At 48.1% G+C, this 15,281-nt stretch overlaps 1 protein-coding gene across 2 annotated transcripts in view; it reads left to right on the top strand.

The window, feature by feature from the left end:
* The window catches only part of GLYR1 (glyoxylate reductase 1 homolog), a 526,825-nt gene that overhangs the window by 368,645 nt on the left and 142,899 nt on the right, over positions 1–15,281 (top strand). The gene's annotated exons all lie outside the window — the stretch shown is intronic.

Here is a 15,281-nt window from a genome sequence, read left to right as displayed (position 1 = left end):
GACACACTGGTTTTAACCATTTGCGGCGTGGACCTGCATATATAGGACAAGCAAACAACACATGGGAGACATTCTCAATTTGATCTTTGCAGTGGAAGCAGTGTTCATCCCTTGTTGGTGACCAGTGTTTTGTGAAAGCATTGACTGGGAGGGTTCCAAATCTAAATTGGAAATACAACTTTCTGTCCTGTGGCTTTTCGATGGTGTCCCAATAGGTTTCACGCGTGCTTTCGGCGCGGACGGGCCTACTCGACGCTCCAGCCTCTTCCATCATGGAACGAAGTCCATTTAAACGGTGCCCGGTGTGTGCCTCGAAGTATCCGCATATCGATGTACACCCGGTGTGCAACAAGTGCTTGTCGCCGGACCACGACGAGGCCATGTGTATGGCCTGTTCCAAGTTCCGGTCCAAAAAGACACAAACTCCGCCGAGCTGCGCACCTGGAGGCCCAGCGATCTGCACCACCTCCTACGGACATCTTCGACGCTGAGGATGTAGAGGACGACGCTATCCAGGAGATCACGGAATCTAACCCAGCGTCGGAGGTCGAGGACGACTACGACGCGGAGGACGAGGATTTCGGTGAAGTCGTTGAGGAGGTAGGGGACGACGACGGGGCCCTTGCCACCGTAGAGGATAGATCGGACGAGGAGCTTCCTCAGACTGACTCCGGGGCCATCCGCCATGATGAGGCCCAGGTCGAGGGATCGCTTTCGGGCCTTACCCAAGACCTTGATTCACGTTCCACGGCCCCGCCTTCCGGCCCGGCCACGGACATTGATACTTCACCGCTCCCGGTGCAGTCAAAACCGAAAGTGAAACCAACGGTCTCGACGCCAGACGTCTCGAAACCGAAAGTACGGATCCCGCTGGTCGGGTCGAACACTTCGGAGGCCTCGGCGCCGAAGAAATCTAAGATGGCCGTCTAGCTCAAGAGCCACGCCAAAATGGCCGACCCAAAGGCTACTGTATCGAAGCCGAAGGTTAAAGGGTCCGACGCAGCTGCATCGGCGCCAAAAACTGTCGACGCAAGTAAGGGTCGACTCGATCCCAAAAAGAAGGTCGACGACCATAAGAAGTCCACTCTCGACCCGAAGAAGCGGCAGGACGACCCCAAGTCCCTCACTGCCTCACTTCCACTCGACAAGGCCAAGGGGGCAACGGCGTTGACGCCGAAGAGCGCTTCGTCGGTCGCCACCCCAAAACCAGCTGCAAAAGACTCTCTCGAGCCGGCGCGTCCCTCCGCCTCGTTCACTAAGAAGGTGACGGAGTCCCTTCAACGGATTAGGGAGGGGACCGCAGCAGTCGAGCCGAAGGACCCTGTGCCGCCCAAGCCTCTAGACAAACCGGCGAAGGCGCCAACACCAATTCTCTTCACCTTGCCACCGAAAACGGCGCCAAAAGCTTTCGCAGCAAAATCGGGGGCCGGAGTACCCGTGAAGGTGTCTTCGACGCCGAAGCCAGTGTTGGTAGTCCCCGGCCCACGGCAACTGACGGAAGAAGAGCGTCAGGAGGTTTTCATCGACACCAACACGGGCAAGCTCTCTCTCCTCAAGAGAAAGATCACCCCTGAACCACAATTGGAGCCTTACAAGATTCCACTTAAAAGAAAGATGGACTCTGCTGGTGCCTCTGCCCTTATGGAGCCCGTGTCACCACAAGCTCAGGAACTTTCACCCACTCATTCCGATGTTGATGAGGGTGATGGCAACGACGAGGATGAGTATAGCTACCCCGTCTACTCAGACCCAGAGGATGTGACTGAACCATGGTCTGCAGGTGGCGATCCAGGGGACCCGCACTCAGGGCAGGAGCCACAGCTTTTCTCAGCCAAAACTTGCCCAACTGAGGACTCTGCGGCTTTCAATGCCCTCATTGAGAGGGCGGCAGCCAATCATGACGTCGACCTCCATGCTGACCCAGTGGACGTCGACTTCCTCTTTGACACCTTTTCGGTCTCTGAAAAAACTGTAAAGACTCTGCCAATGCTGAAAGGGGTGTTGAAACATGCGGCTGAGGTGTTCAAAGAGCCCACCCGGGCAAGAGTCATCAACCCACGAATCGACAAGAAGTACAAGGCAGCGCCCACCGATCCAACTTATATCAAAGGACAGTTGCCCCTGGATTCCCTGGTTGTCTCCAATGCACGCAAGCGAGCCAACTCACAGACTACGGGTGATGCTCCTCCCCCAGACAAGGAATCAAAAGTTTTTGAGGCTTCTGGGAAGAGGGTGGCGGCGCAGGCAGCCAACATATGGCGCATATCCAACACACAGGCGCTACTAGCGCTTTGACAGGGCACACTATGATACTCTAGAGACCCTTTTACAGCTTTTACCCGATCAGTATAAGGAGGCGGCAGAGATGTTGATACAGGAGGGGAAGCTTATCACCAATACTTCCATTAAGTGCGCTCTGGACGTGGCTGACACCGCCTCGCGAGCGATTAACACTAGCGTGCTGCTTCGTAGACATGCATGGCTGAGGATTTCTGGGTTCAAGCCGGACATTCAAACTACCATCTTAAACCAGACGGTCAACCCAGACCACCTCTTTGGCCCTGAGGTTGATACCACCCTCGAGAAGATGAAAAAGGACACCGACACTGCGAAGTCTATGGGTGCCTTGCAATCCCAGCAGTTTCGGGGTGGGTCCTTTTGTCGCTCCAATACTAGAGGCACCTCAAGGGGTCAACTTTCACAGTCAACGCAATTCTACAAAAGCAACACCCAAACTTCTTATACCAACAAAGGTCGGGGTGGATACCGTGGCAACAACGTCAAAGGCAGAGGACGTGGGGACAACAGCTCCAGGTCCTCCACCGCCAACAAACAGTGACGCCTTGTCACTGCCCCCCGACCACGCAACACCGGTCGATGGGAGACTCCAGCAGTTCCTGCCCATGTGGAAGTCCATCACCACGGACAGGTGGGTCAGAAAACTTGTCCAATACGGTTATTGTCCGGAGCTCACATCCACTCCACCCAACATACCCCCAAAAAACCGTCCTATGTCCGGCGAGCACTTGCACTTACTGCAGCAAGAAGTCCACGTCCTGCTGCAAAAAGGGGCAATAGAGCTCGTGCCCTTGCAGGAAAGAGGTGCGGGAGTTTACTCCCTGTACTTTCTGATTCCAAAGAAGGACGGATCTCTCAGGCCCATTCTGGACCTCAGGCCTCTCAATTTTTACATCCTCTCGGAGCATTTCCACATGCTCACGCTGCAGCAGGTTCTTCCACTGCTTCAACAAGGGGACTACCTGGCAACTCTGGATCTGAAGGATGCATACTTCCACATTCCACTACATCCTTCACACCGAAAATACCTCAGGTTCACCATACAAAACCAACACTACCAGTTCAAGGTTTTGCCTTTTGGGGTCACCACGGCACCCAGGGTTTTCACAAAGTGCCTAGCAACGGTGGCGGCGCATCTCAGACGTCAGAACATTCACGTCTACCCGTATCTGGACGACTGGCTTATTCAAGCCAAGTCGGCCCAGCAGTGTGCCAACCACGTGTCCCAAACCATTCATCTTCTGCACGATCTGGGGTTCTCACTGAATTACCCAAAGTCCCATCTCCAGCCCGCTCACATACGGCAGTATCTGGGTGCGACCATAAACACTCTGGCGGCTACAGCACAGCCGAATTCAGTGAGGATCAACAGCATTCAATCGCTGATCCAAACATTCAGACCTCAACATTCGCTTCCAGCAAGAGTGTTCATGCAGTTGATAGGCATGATGGCCTCCTGCATCTCCATTGTCCCGCACGCGAGACTACATATCCGTCCGCTTCAGCAGTGCTTAGCACGTCAGTGGACGCAGGCTCACAACCAGTTGAAAGACCTAGTGTCCTAGTGTTGGTGAGCGGTCGGGCATACAACTCTCTGCATTGGTGGAATCCACGAAACCTTTGCAAGGGCCGACCGTTTCAAGAGCCTGTGCCACAGATTATCCTGACAACGGACGCTTCTCTCCAGGGATGGGGAGCGCATGTACTCCAATACACAGTGCAGGGACTATGGACGCAACAGCAGAGGAAGATGCGCATCAATGTTCTAGAACTGATGGCGATCTTCATGGCCTTAAAGGCATTCAAAGTACATCTGTGCAACAAGGTCGTGTTGATCCGGACGGACAACATGACAGCAATGTACTACATTCAGAAGCAGGGAGGCACGCACTCTCCGCAGCTGTCTCATCTGGCTCAGAGCATGTGGAAGTGGGCCATTCAGAGGAACATTTTCCTCATGGCAGAGCATCTCCCAGGCAAGGACAATCAGATGGTGGACCTGCTCAACAGGCACAGCCACCAAATGCACTAGTGGGAGATACATCCATCAGTACTCCAGCCGTACTTCCAAAGGTGGGGTCATCCAGAGATAGACCTGTTCGCCACAGAGGAGAACGCCAAATGCCAAAGCTTCGCCGCCAGGTTCCCACACCCACACCCGCAGGGCAATGCGATATGGATGAACTGGTCAGGCAAATTTGCGCACTCTTTTCCCCCAGCACCTCTGATACCGCTGGTGGCACGCAAGCTCAGGCAGCACTCAATGACTCTCATCCTAGTTGCTCCAACGTGGGCTCGCCAACCATGGTACACCACGTTTCTAGAACTGTCCGTGGCACCGCATCAAAGACTACATCTCACACCCAGCCTTCTGACGCAGAGCCATGGCGACATTCAGCACCCAGATCCGCAACAGCTCAACCTGGCAATCTGGCTCCTGAAGTCCTAGAGTTTGGCTACCTCAACCTTCCTCCCAATTGCATGGACATCATTCTGGAGGCTAGGAAGCCCACTACTAGAGCCTGCTATGCGGCGAAATGGAAGCGGTTTGTCATCTATTGTGCGAACCACAACATTGATCCGCTAGATGCTTCTATTCAGAACATCATCTGTTACCTGTTCCATCTATACAAGTGTAATCTGGCCTATGCTTCCATTCGCATTCACCTGTCTGCGATGGCCGCGTACCTCCAAAATAGACAACACCTTTCACTCTTCAAGGTGCCTGCCATCAAGGCATTTCTGGAAGGCCTCAAAAGAGTCATTCCGCCACGGACTCCACCAGCTCCTGAATGGAACCTCAATGTGGTTCTTACCAGGCTGATGGGTCCTCCCTTTGAGCCACTACATTCCTGCGACATTCAGTTCTTGACATGGAAAGTGGCTTTCCTTGTAGCAATTACATCACTACGGAGGGTTAGTGAACTGCAAGCCCTCACAATCCAAGAGCCTTTCTTCCAAGTTCACGCAAACAGGGTAGTGCTCCGCACTAACCCTAAATTTCTCCCCAAGGTTGTGTCTCAGTTCCACATCAACCAAACCATTGAGTTGCCGGTGTTCTTTCAAAATCCTTAGTCACTGGCGGAGCGGATGCTCCACACCCTTGACGTTAAACGGGCCCTAATGTATTACATTGATAGGACCAAAGATTTCAGAAAGACTAAGCAGCTTTTTGTCGCCTTTGCGCCACATCACAAAGGTAACCCTATTTCCAAGGCCGGTATTGCTAGGTGGATCGTGAAATGTATTCAAATCTGCTACGCAAAGGCAAAACGCACTCTTACCATTCCACCAAGAGCCCACTCCACCAGAAAGTTGGGGGCCTCTATGGCTTTCCTTGGAAACATTCCCTTAGAGGACATATGTAGAGCAGCCACATGGTCTACCACACACACATTTACGAAGCATTACTGTGTAGACGTGCACTCCAAACAGCAGGCAGCTGTAGGGCAGGCTGTTCTCAGGACACTTTTCCAAACTGCTGCAGCTGGCACGGGCGACCGCCGCTAATGGAGGGACTGCTATGTATTCTATGCACAGATATGAATTCAGCAGCCCACATGCCTCGAACTGCAAATGCTACTTACCAGTATGCATCTGTTCTTGGCATGTAGGGCTGCTGACATTCATATCACCCGTCCTCCTCCCGGCGCCTGTAGCAGCTGCAGTATTCACATATATACTCTCATAGCATGGTCATCATTCACTGAGTTTCACTCCATCTTGGCCACAATGGCTAAAAACAATCTGGGGATGGAGTCGATGCCCATGCGCACTGTAGTCCAGGGGAGGAGCCACCTATCTCGTGATACTTCGAAGACTCTTCCAGGACAACAATGCGCATTCATCCGGACCCAACACTAGGCGGCGATCTATGCACAGATATGAATGTCAGCAGCCCTACATGCCAAGAACAGAATCATACTGGTAAGTAGCATTTGCATTCCGTTAATATAAATTGAAAACAGTGTTGGGGCCAGTACGCACCCTTGCCTTACACCACGCTCGACAGGGAAGGGCCCAGTTACTTCGCCCTGGGCACCCCACCTGATTTTGGCATGAGTGTCTATATGGGTTATTAGTTGTTTTTTTTGAGTATCAGTATGAGTGTCTGTATGGTTCGGTGGGGGGGTATTACTTAGCGCATAGATGCATGAATGAGTGACACACTGTATGTGTTTTGAAGACAGCATGTTTGCAGGACTATGGGTGGATGAGTGTGTGTATGGGTGTGTTAGTGAGTGAATGACTCAATAGTGTATTTATGAGTAACTACATATGTTTAAAACTAGTATATGTGAGTTAGTGTATATAAGTGAGTATATGTGAGTGAGAGATTGGAAGAATTCCTGTTTAAATAAGTATGTGTTTCTATAAGTGATTGTTTAAGAGTAAGTATGTGTACGTTTCTGTAGAAGTAAGTGTAGTGGTGTGTCTATAACTGTATATGCAAGTAAATAGATGTTTTATTCTTTATTAGCATGAGTGACTGTGAGTGAGTAACTCTATGAATGGTATGTCAATTTATTTGAACATTTTAGTTTCTATTTTTGAATGTGTGTATCAAAGGTTATATTAGGGTGAGAGGAAGTCTGCCACTCTATCACAAGGATGATGTAATCAGTGATGTCATGAGGGATGTCACTGACCATGCAATGAGTGATGTAATATGTGATGTCATCAGCAGTGCATTGCGGGCGCACAAGTTATAGTTAGCTTAACTAACTATAACGGGGGAATTTCAATGGTTTTGTACGAGTGAAATGTCCAGCTGACTATAACCCCCCTAAAACCTATGGTTTTTTCTGTGAATTTCTAAGGTTTTTTAAATGCTAATTCCGAACTATAACGTGCCTAAAAACCTATGGTTTTTTCAGTGAATTTCTAAGGTTTTTTAAATGCTAATTTCGAACTATGCCTACAGAGGTAGGACATGTGAAGAAAGAAGAAAAAACACACGAAGAAGAAAATGAAATGCAGAAAGAAGCAACAGAAGTCCTCAAAGACAAAGAAAAGTGAAGGAAGAAGGAAGACGTGCAGAAAGAACAAACATAGGAGCAGAAAGAGGCCTTGGTGCAAAATCATCCTGGACCCTCAACTTTTTCTGATGGGTACTGGTGCTAACTGACTCTGACTAACCAGTCCTATGCTAAAACTTAGAATACAGTTAAAACACCTAAATACACTAGGGAACACTATGTGTTGGGTTACCCCTGTTATTAGCATGACCTCCTCTGCAAGCCCCTAGTATATAATATTATGGCAGGGGGGTTAAAACTACCTCTTGGAACGCGCCACAGGGCGAGTTTGCACACTGGTGAAGGGAGGGGGCCCTGAGCTGACGTGTGCAAACACGCCTTGTGGCCGTTTTAATTTTGGGGAATAAAGTCCCCTTGAATCCTGAGTGTCCCTTGGGTACAACTAGCCCCTCAGGTATCTCTTGTTAGCACCACAGAGCTGCGTTGCAGATAAAATGGGCACGGCCTGAACCACCTCCCTGCAACGCAGCGGCTCTTACTGGAAGCACCTGGTGGACTAGTTGGCCCCCATGGGCCCTCTGGTTGAAGGGGAATTATTTCCCCAACTTAAAACTCGCCATAGGGCGTTTTAGCACACGTCACCTCAGGCCCCGTCCCCTCCCTTCCCCACTGTGTAAACACGCCCTGTGGCCATTTTAAGTTGGGAGATTAACTCCCCTTGAATCCTGAGGGTCCCTAGGTGCAAATTAGCCCATTAGGTACGTCCAGTAAGCCCCATTGCAGAGGTGTGTAAAAAGGGATACGGCCTGCACCACCACCACTGCAGCGCAGTGGTGCTTACTGGAAGCACCTGGTGGGCTAGATGGCCCCCAGGGTCCCTCAGGATTGAAGGGGAATTATTTCCCCAACTTAAAACGCACCACAGGGCATGTTTGCACATGTCACCTCAGGCCCTGTCCCCTTCCTTCCCCACTGTGTAAACGTGCTCTGTGGCCATTCCAAGTTGAGAGATTAAGTCCCCTTTAATCCGAAGGGTCCCTAGGGTCAAGCTACCTGATGGGCTTGGGTCCCTGGGGGCCAACAAGCCCACCAGGTACCTCCAGTATGCGCCAGGGGGCTGCATTGCCAAGAGGTGTTCAACACTCTGCAACGCAGCTCCGTGGCGCTTACTTGAGGTACCTAGTGGGCTAGTTTTTTCCCCATGCAAATTCCCATAGGAACCTTTAGTCGCAGCTACAGCCCGAACTGCTGAACGGATTTACACCATTTAACCAAAAGGCACGACTCCGAACCAAGGTCTACCTTTCTGACAAATTTGGTGTAATTCCGTTGAGCAGTTCGGGCTGTGGTTGCGATTAAAGGTTCCCATGGGAAATTGCATGGGGAAAACACGTTTTAGGACCCTACTTTTTTCTCTGCCCCCGCTTGACGAATCACCCTGAGTCTTTCAGGATAGGAGCGGACCGGAGAGCCCCACCAGTTTTGAACATTTCGCGAAGATTCGGCAACCGGCGCCAAAGTTTTTCCAAATAGAATGTTGCGGATTTCCTATGGATAATAGGTCCTAACTATAACGACCTACAATCGCCAGTAGGTAATATATATATATATATATCTCGAGATCCAAGAACTCCCCGACCTCCAAACGGCGAAGGAGAGAAACACGAACTCCAATTGAAGTGATTGAGTTATTTTTTATTTTCTGCTTTGATCACATGTGTGTATATATATATATTCAATGATGTCACAAATGAACTGACAAAATTAAACTTTTCAAGTTTAAAAAAAAAAATACAAACGATATTCAGAAATTCAATATTTCAACCTAATGCCCAAACTCATAAAGGCTGATAACATCATAATAAAAAACACAGATATAGGAGGCAATATAGTGTTATGGCCAAGACAAATGTACATGCAGGAAGCAGAGCGCCACCTGACAGACACTGCCGGTTACAAAAAAGTAACACAACAAGCCATCCAAAACAACAAAGTACTGGTCTTTGGACATTTGGCACAATGGAAACGGGATCAGCAAGAATTAGAACAACTTCTTTAAAAATGAACATCCAATCACTCCGGTTCTTTACCTAATTCCAAAAGTCCTTAAAAATGTAATCCTAGTGCCAGGCCGCCCAATAATTTCCGCACAAAACTGCGTGCTTGAGGCAACTTCTAAATATGTAGACTACTATCTGCAAGATTTAGTGGAGAATTTGCCTTCATTTGTTAAAGACATTGGGCATTTCCTTACCAAACTAAGAACGGTAACCTAGAAGAAAGAATAGCTTTTGATTGTGATGGACATCTGTTCTTTATACACAAGTATCAGACATAGAGATGAATTAAGAGAGGTTAAACATTATCTAGACTCCAGAAATATACAATGTTACCAACACAATGCAATGATATTGCAAATGATTGAACTGTGTTTGCTTAAAAAATTTTCCTATTTAATTCCAATCTCCCATTACATGTATGCTTCATCTACTTTAGCGCAGCATTTGGTAATGTTGAGAGGGGTACACTGGGGCGTAAGTTGGCGCGTTGGGGAATCCAACAGTACATCGTTAACATCTTGTCACTTCTTCATACATACACCTGGGTTCAAGTGAAACTGGGCGGCGGAACTCACCTCTCCTCAAAAGTCCCTACCTCCAAAGTACTGAAGCATGGTTATGTGCTCGCACCCATACTGTTCAACCTATTCAAGGCTGACCTTCCTCAGGCACTCGACATCTGTAACTCTCACACACCCAAGTTAGGAGGCAAAACATTGACCAATTTGATGTACGCAGACAATGTAGTCCTGCTCAGCCACACCTATGTGTGCCTCCAACATCTACTAATGGAAATGCAGAACTATGCCACAGAGAACAACTTAAAAATTAACCTTAACAATACACAGTTAATGACAATAAACAACAAAAGAAATTGGCAGAGGAAAACTCACTTGGGAAGCACACAGCTCGAACCAAAACACATATACAAGTACTTAGGAGTTATAATTGATAAAGAAGGGTCATTTACTCTCTAAAAAGAAGAAATACAAAGGAGAGGGCTGATAATAGCACTCTCAATGGAAATTCTCTTAAACAAGCTGATGGGCCGACATTAAGCCTGCTCTTGTAGATAGTCCAAGCCACACTACTCCCCACGATAACTTATGGCAGCGAAGCAATGTGGGGGAGAGACCTTAACATCCTAGATAGCACGCTGGTCAAAGCCTATAGAACCGTGTTTAGCCTCCTGCACTACACTTCACCTGCTCAAATAAGGCTGGAGTTTGGTGTGAGAAAGTGCCATCTTTCTTGCATTGGTATGCCCCCATTTTTTACTGAACTGCTGATGTGCTTTGACTGAGTGTGCCCTGGGTTCCTGCCAACCAGGTACCCAGGGCATGTGTTCCTTCCCTAAAACTGTGTTGAATCTAAAACCCAATTGGCTTTTCTGGCCACCTGTCAGCCCCTAGTAAATGTTACCCTAGGTACCCAGGGCATGGTGAACAGAGAAGACCCCTGAGCGCTGCGGCACTTATTTTGCCACCCTCGGGGGGCCTGTACCCTGACACCCACTCACTGCCTTTGCAGGCTGAGTGTCTAAGCACATAACTAAACAAAGAGTCGACATGGCACGCATCCCTGGGTCAAATAACAAAAACAAACTGGGGGTCTATATAAGAGCCTGTTAGACTCCCGAAAATACGCGCTCTCCTGTATAAATCAGTGAGCGTGTAAAGGGGCTAGATACAACTAACTACCAAGTGCCAAAAGAACAACCCATATCCTTGGACTCACTGCATTTGTTGAATAGGCCCATACAGAGAAAATACTGGATTACCATCAATGTCAAATGTAGATCAAATATTCTCATTTGGTCATCCAAACAGGGATGGTATGTCTCATGATCATTGAGACTGGTCCATAGCCCATACTCATTTGGGTCACATCCTCAATCGCCGTGAAGACCATGAGTTTAATGAGTGTGATGGGATTAAGTGCAGTGCATAAATAATAAAGTGTGGTTAGTTTAAAAAAGGATAGAGGATCAATACAACCAACTTCAATATAACTTGAGCTCTCCCTTAATAAAAACAAAAACAGTGCAAAGAAAGCAGTCTAACCTAGACTGCTTTCTTTGCACTGTTTTTGTTTTTCTTTGCACTGTTTTTGTTTTTATTAAGGGAGAGCTCAAGTTATAGTTGTAAGTGTAAGTGATTTAGTTAGTTGTATCTAGCCCCTTTACACGCTCACTGATTTATACAGGAGAGCGCATATTTTCGGGAGTCTAACAGGCTCTTATATAGACTCCCAGTTTGTTTTTGTTATTTGATTCATTGTGCAGGGGACTTCACTCTGGGCAGGTCTTTAAATATTTTCCCTCAGACCCTTCCTTCTCCGTTAGTTATTTAACACATCCCTGGGTGCCATGCCCTCAGAACCCACTGCCCTGGCATACTTCAGTCACCCCTCTAGCTGGGTGCCCTATGCCAGAGGTGTGGGCACAGGTGAATGAGCCCTGTGCCCATACAGTACCCAGGGCCATTCCTGAGCACTCTTAAGTGCAGTGATGCCATTAAGAGTATATGGTGCTGGGAGGTTGTCATTCCGAACTCCACAGCACCATAATGGCTACACTGAAGACTGACCAGTTTGAAATCAAACTTCTCAGCACATTAAACCCACAGTGATGCCAGTGTGGGATTTAATGTAAAATGCACAACAGAGGGCATCTTAGAGATGCCCCCTGAAACCTAACCTACAATCCACGTCTTGTCTGAGAGGCTGCCACACAGCAGACATGTTGCTGGACCCCTGGGTGGAGAGCCCCCCGCTCTCCAGGGCCTGCAACAATGCACATCCTGGGCGAGGTGTTGGGTCTCCTCTCCTCCCCCAGGTTGGGCAGGGGGAAGCTTCAAAGGCATGCCGCCTTTGTGAGCTGTACTCAGCAACTGGCCACCACCAGTTCTGACCCCCCACTCTGGCGGGAAGACTGGTGGGAAACCCTACGTGATGAAAGGGGGTGTGCCAGCCTGTGTCAACTCCACCCCTCAGGTGGGAGAGGCGAGGTGAAGCACAACTTCGGGCTCCGGCCATCTTGAGGATGGGGAGCCCTGCCCAATTAGAGATAGGCTCCTGTCCCCCTCCCACAGGAGAGGAGCAGGATAGGGGATGTATTCACCCCAGGACAGGGACCTATTGGTCCCTGCCCTTCCCCTACCTGTAACACCCCTAAATTTAGTATTTAGGGGCACCCTGAACCTTCTTTCCTCAGATCCCGATTTCGAAACAAGAAAGAAGACCTGCTCTTGCAGCTGCTAACAGGAGGACGACACCAACTGACTTGGCCCTAGCCCTACAGGCCTGTTGATCCTTGAACCTGCTCCTGCTAAATCCCGGCGTCTCCTGCGGACAGCAACCTCGAGAACCCCGGAGGACATGCCTGCCTTGACCCTCTTAGAGACTGAGACTCCTATGAGCTGTGGTTCTGCTTAAACAACAATACCCCTGGTGCCAGCCAGGAACCACGAATCCAGCCCACTCTGCACCCACCGAGCCAGTCCTGTGACCGAGTGGACAAAGACCCTGAGGACATCCCCCCGGCTATTCTGACCTGGAATCCAGTGCCCACAGACCCTCCTCGATGACCCAGACGACGCCTGCAGCCTCCAAACCAGGGACCCCCCAATCGCGACCAGCAGAGGGTAAGATTTTCCGACGCCAAAAGACACCCTTGCACCCGGCGCCCCCGGCCACTTGTGCCCGACTCTGCGGTGCCTACCTATACTCCAGGATTCCAACTTACCCCTCGAAGTGTTGGTCGCTCCTGAAGATCCTCCGTCCCCGAGCCTGCGGCCTTTGTTCACTTTTCAAGATCTCCATTGAATAACATTGAGCGCCCGACGGCTCAAAAGCACCCTGCACCCAGCCGCCCGAGTGCCCCTGGAAGTGCAACCTTTTTCCTAAACCACTTCCTCATTTGCCCTGAGCAATTGACCCGGAGCTCAGCTCCCACAGCCGCGTAGCCTGCTTGCCAGCAGCCACCAAACCAAGGCACCTTGCCTCTCCTTTCATAACATTGGGCCTAACTACCTCTACACCCGTCTGCCCCTGTGTTGCTGAGGGTGTACCACCTTTACCTGCCTGACCCAGGGAGACGCCCCGAGTCTACGCCCGGAACCTTAACTCTACCAGTCGAGTACCTACCTAGAAGCCGAGAACTCACTTTTCTTTCATAGGCTAGCACTGACTGGTTTCACTTGAAAACATTTTTAAGTGTCGAGTTTTGGAACTTTAAAATCATCTAAAATCAGCCGAACAATAAATTCCGATTTACTCACCTGTTATCAGGAGAGACCTCAGTGCTGCATCTTTGAGCTCAGTACTGACCCTCAAAAGTTATTCTAACCGTACTTACCTGTAACTTGAATTTCCTTCCATAGGATATCATTGCCTGCTTTTTGCTGAAAAAGTTTTTGAAACTTACAAATATTCTCTAAAAATCGTGCCAACGATAAAAACGTAATTACTTGGATGTTTTAGGTAGAAGTCCCAGTGTTGAACCAAGGAGTCCAGCACTGTATTACAAAAGTAACGTGAAAAGTAACATACTTTACCTGCAAATTGAATTTCCTTCCATAGGACAACCTTGGTAATTTCAACTGAAAAAGTTTCTAAGTGTCAACTTTTAAAATACAATAATATTCCTTAAAAATCACTACTGTAACCAAAACATTTTTACTCAACTGTTTAAAGCTCATGTCCCGGGACTGAATCTAGGATCCGGTCCTGTGGTTAGAAAAGTAATCTACAAAGTAACTAATTGCATGTAGCTAAAATTCCAATTGAGCTCAATGTTGCGTTGTGTTTGAAATTGTGTTGCCTATTGCAAAACTGTAACTATTGCATTCAAAAAGTCTATTGCCTATTTGAAAAGAATTTAACTTCAGTTACTCACCCTGAGAAAGTATATATTGATACCTTGTTGGTTCTAAAATAAAACAACTGTATCGTTTGATAGAAAACAATTGGCCTAGAGTTCAGTCCTTGCGTGTGTGAGACCATTTGCTGACTGAGTGTGCACAACAAATGCTTTACACTGTCCTCTGATACTGCCTTACTGTTCGACCACCACTTTAGAGCCTAAGGTTATATCTAACTTTAGCCTCTGCCAAACCTCTGGGGGCTTTGTACTCTATACACAATGTACCTTACTTTGGTCCAGTATATATAGAGCATCTTTCTTACATTGGTGGATCAGCGGTGGGATACAAACTTGCATTTGTTGGACTACTTGGTTACCATATGATCACACAACAGAACTCATAAATTATCTTTAGAATTCTGAAATTGGTTTTTCCAAAATACTAAAAGTCTTGTCAGAGCCTTGCTTAAGTCCGCCAAACCTCTGCGGACTCTAGACACACTGTACCATACTTTGGTCCAGTATATATAGAGCCACTTTCTTACATTCGGCCTACTAAAACAATATCTCTATTTTCATTATCTGTGGTCATTCCCAAGGTTTTTATAAGGAGCCATGCTCTTTTTCATCTAAGTTCTACATATGTCTTGTTTAGGTTAATTTCAACTAGTTAGTTCTTTTGAGAATTTTTGTTGCATTAGATCGCAGAACCTCCTTCGAGTGGGTAGAGCTATGGCATTTAATTCACAAGTTAAGCAATCTGCAGCTAGATGACTATCAGATGGAAAGGTTACTTACCTTCGGCCCGCTATGTATCTGGTAGAGACATAGTCTAGCCGCAGATTCCTTAACACCCCACCCATCCTCCCCACTCTGCGAACATCATAAGATGTAGAAGTTATTCCCTTTTTTTCCTCTACAGGTTTTGTACTCCAGTGATCATTGTTTAATGTCTACACACAACATATAGCCATGCCTCATAGGTATTGTTCTGGTATTACGATAACAATAATTTCTGCCTCATAGGTATTGTTCTGGTATTACCATACCATTAATTTCAGTTTTGAGTGGCTGGTAGAG

This window comes from Lissotriton vulgaris, chromosome 10 (genome assembly GCF_964263255.1).
Source record: "Lissotriton vulgaris chromosome 10, aLisVul1.2, whole genome shotgun sequence".
In the NCBI taxonomy this organism is placed as follows: Eukaryota; Metazoa; Chordata; class Amphibia; order Caudata; family Salamandridae; genus Lissotriton; species Lissotriton vulgaris.
This window is presented reverse-complemented; position numbering and strand designations above follow the sequence as displayed.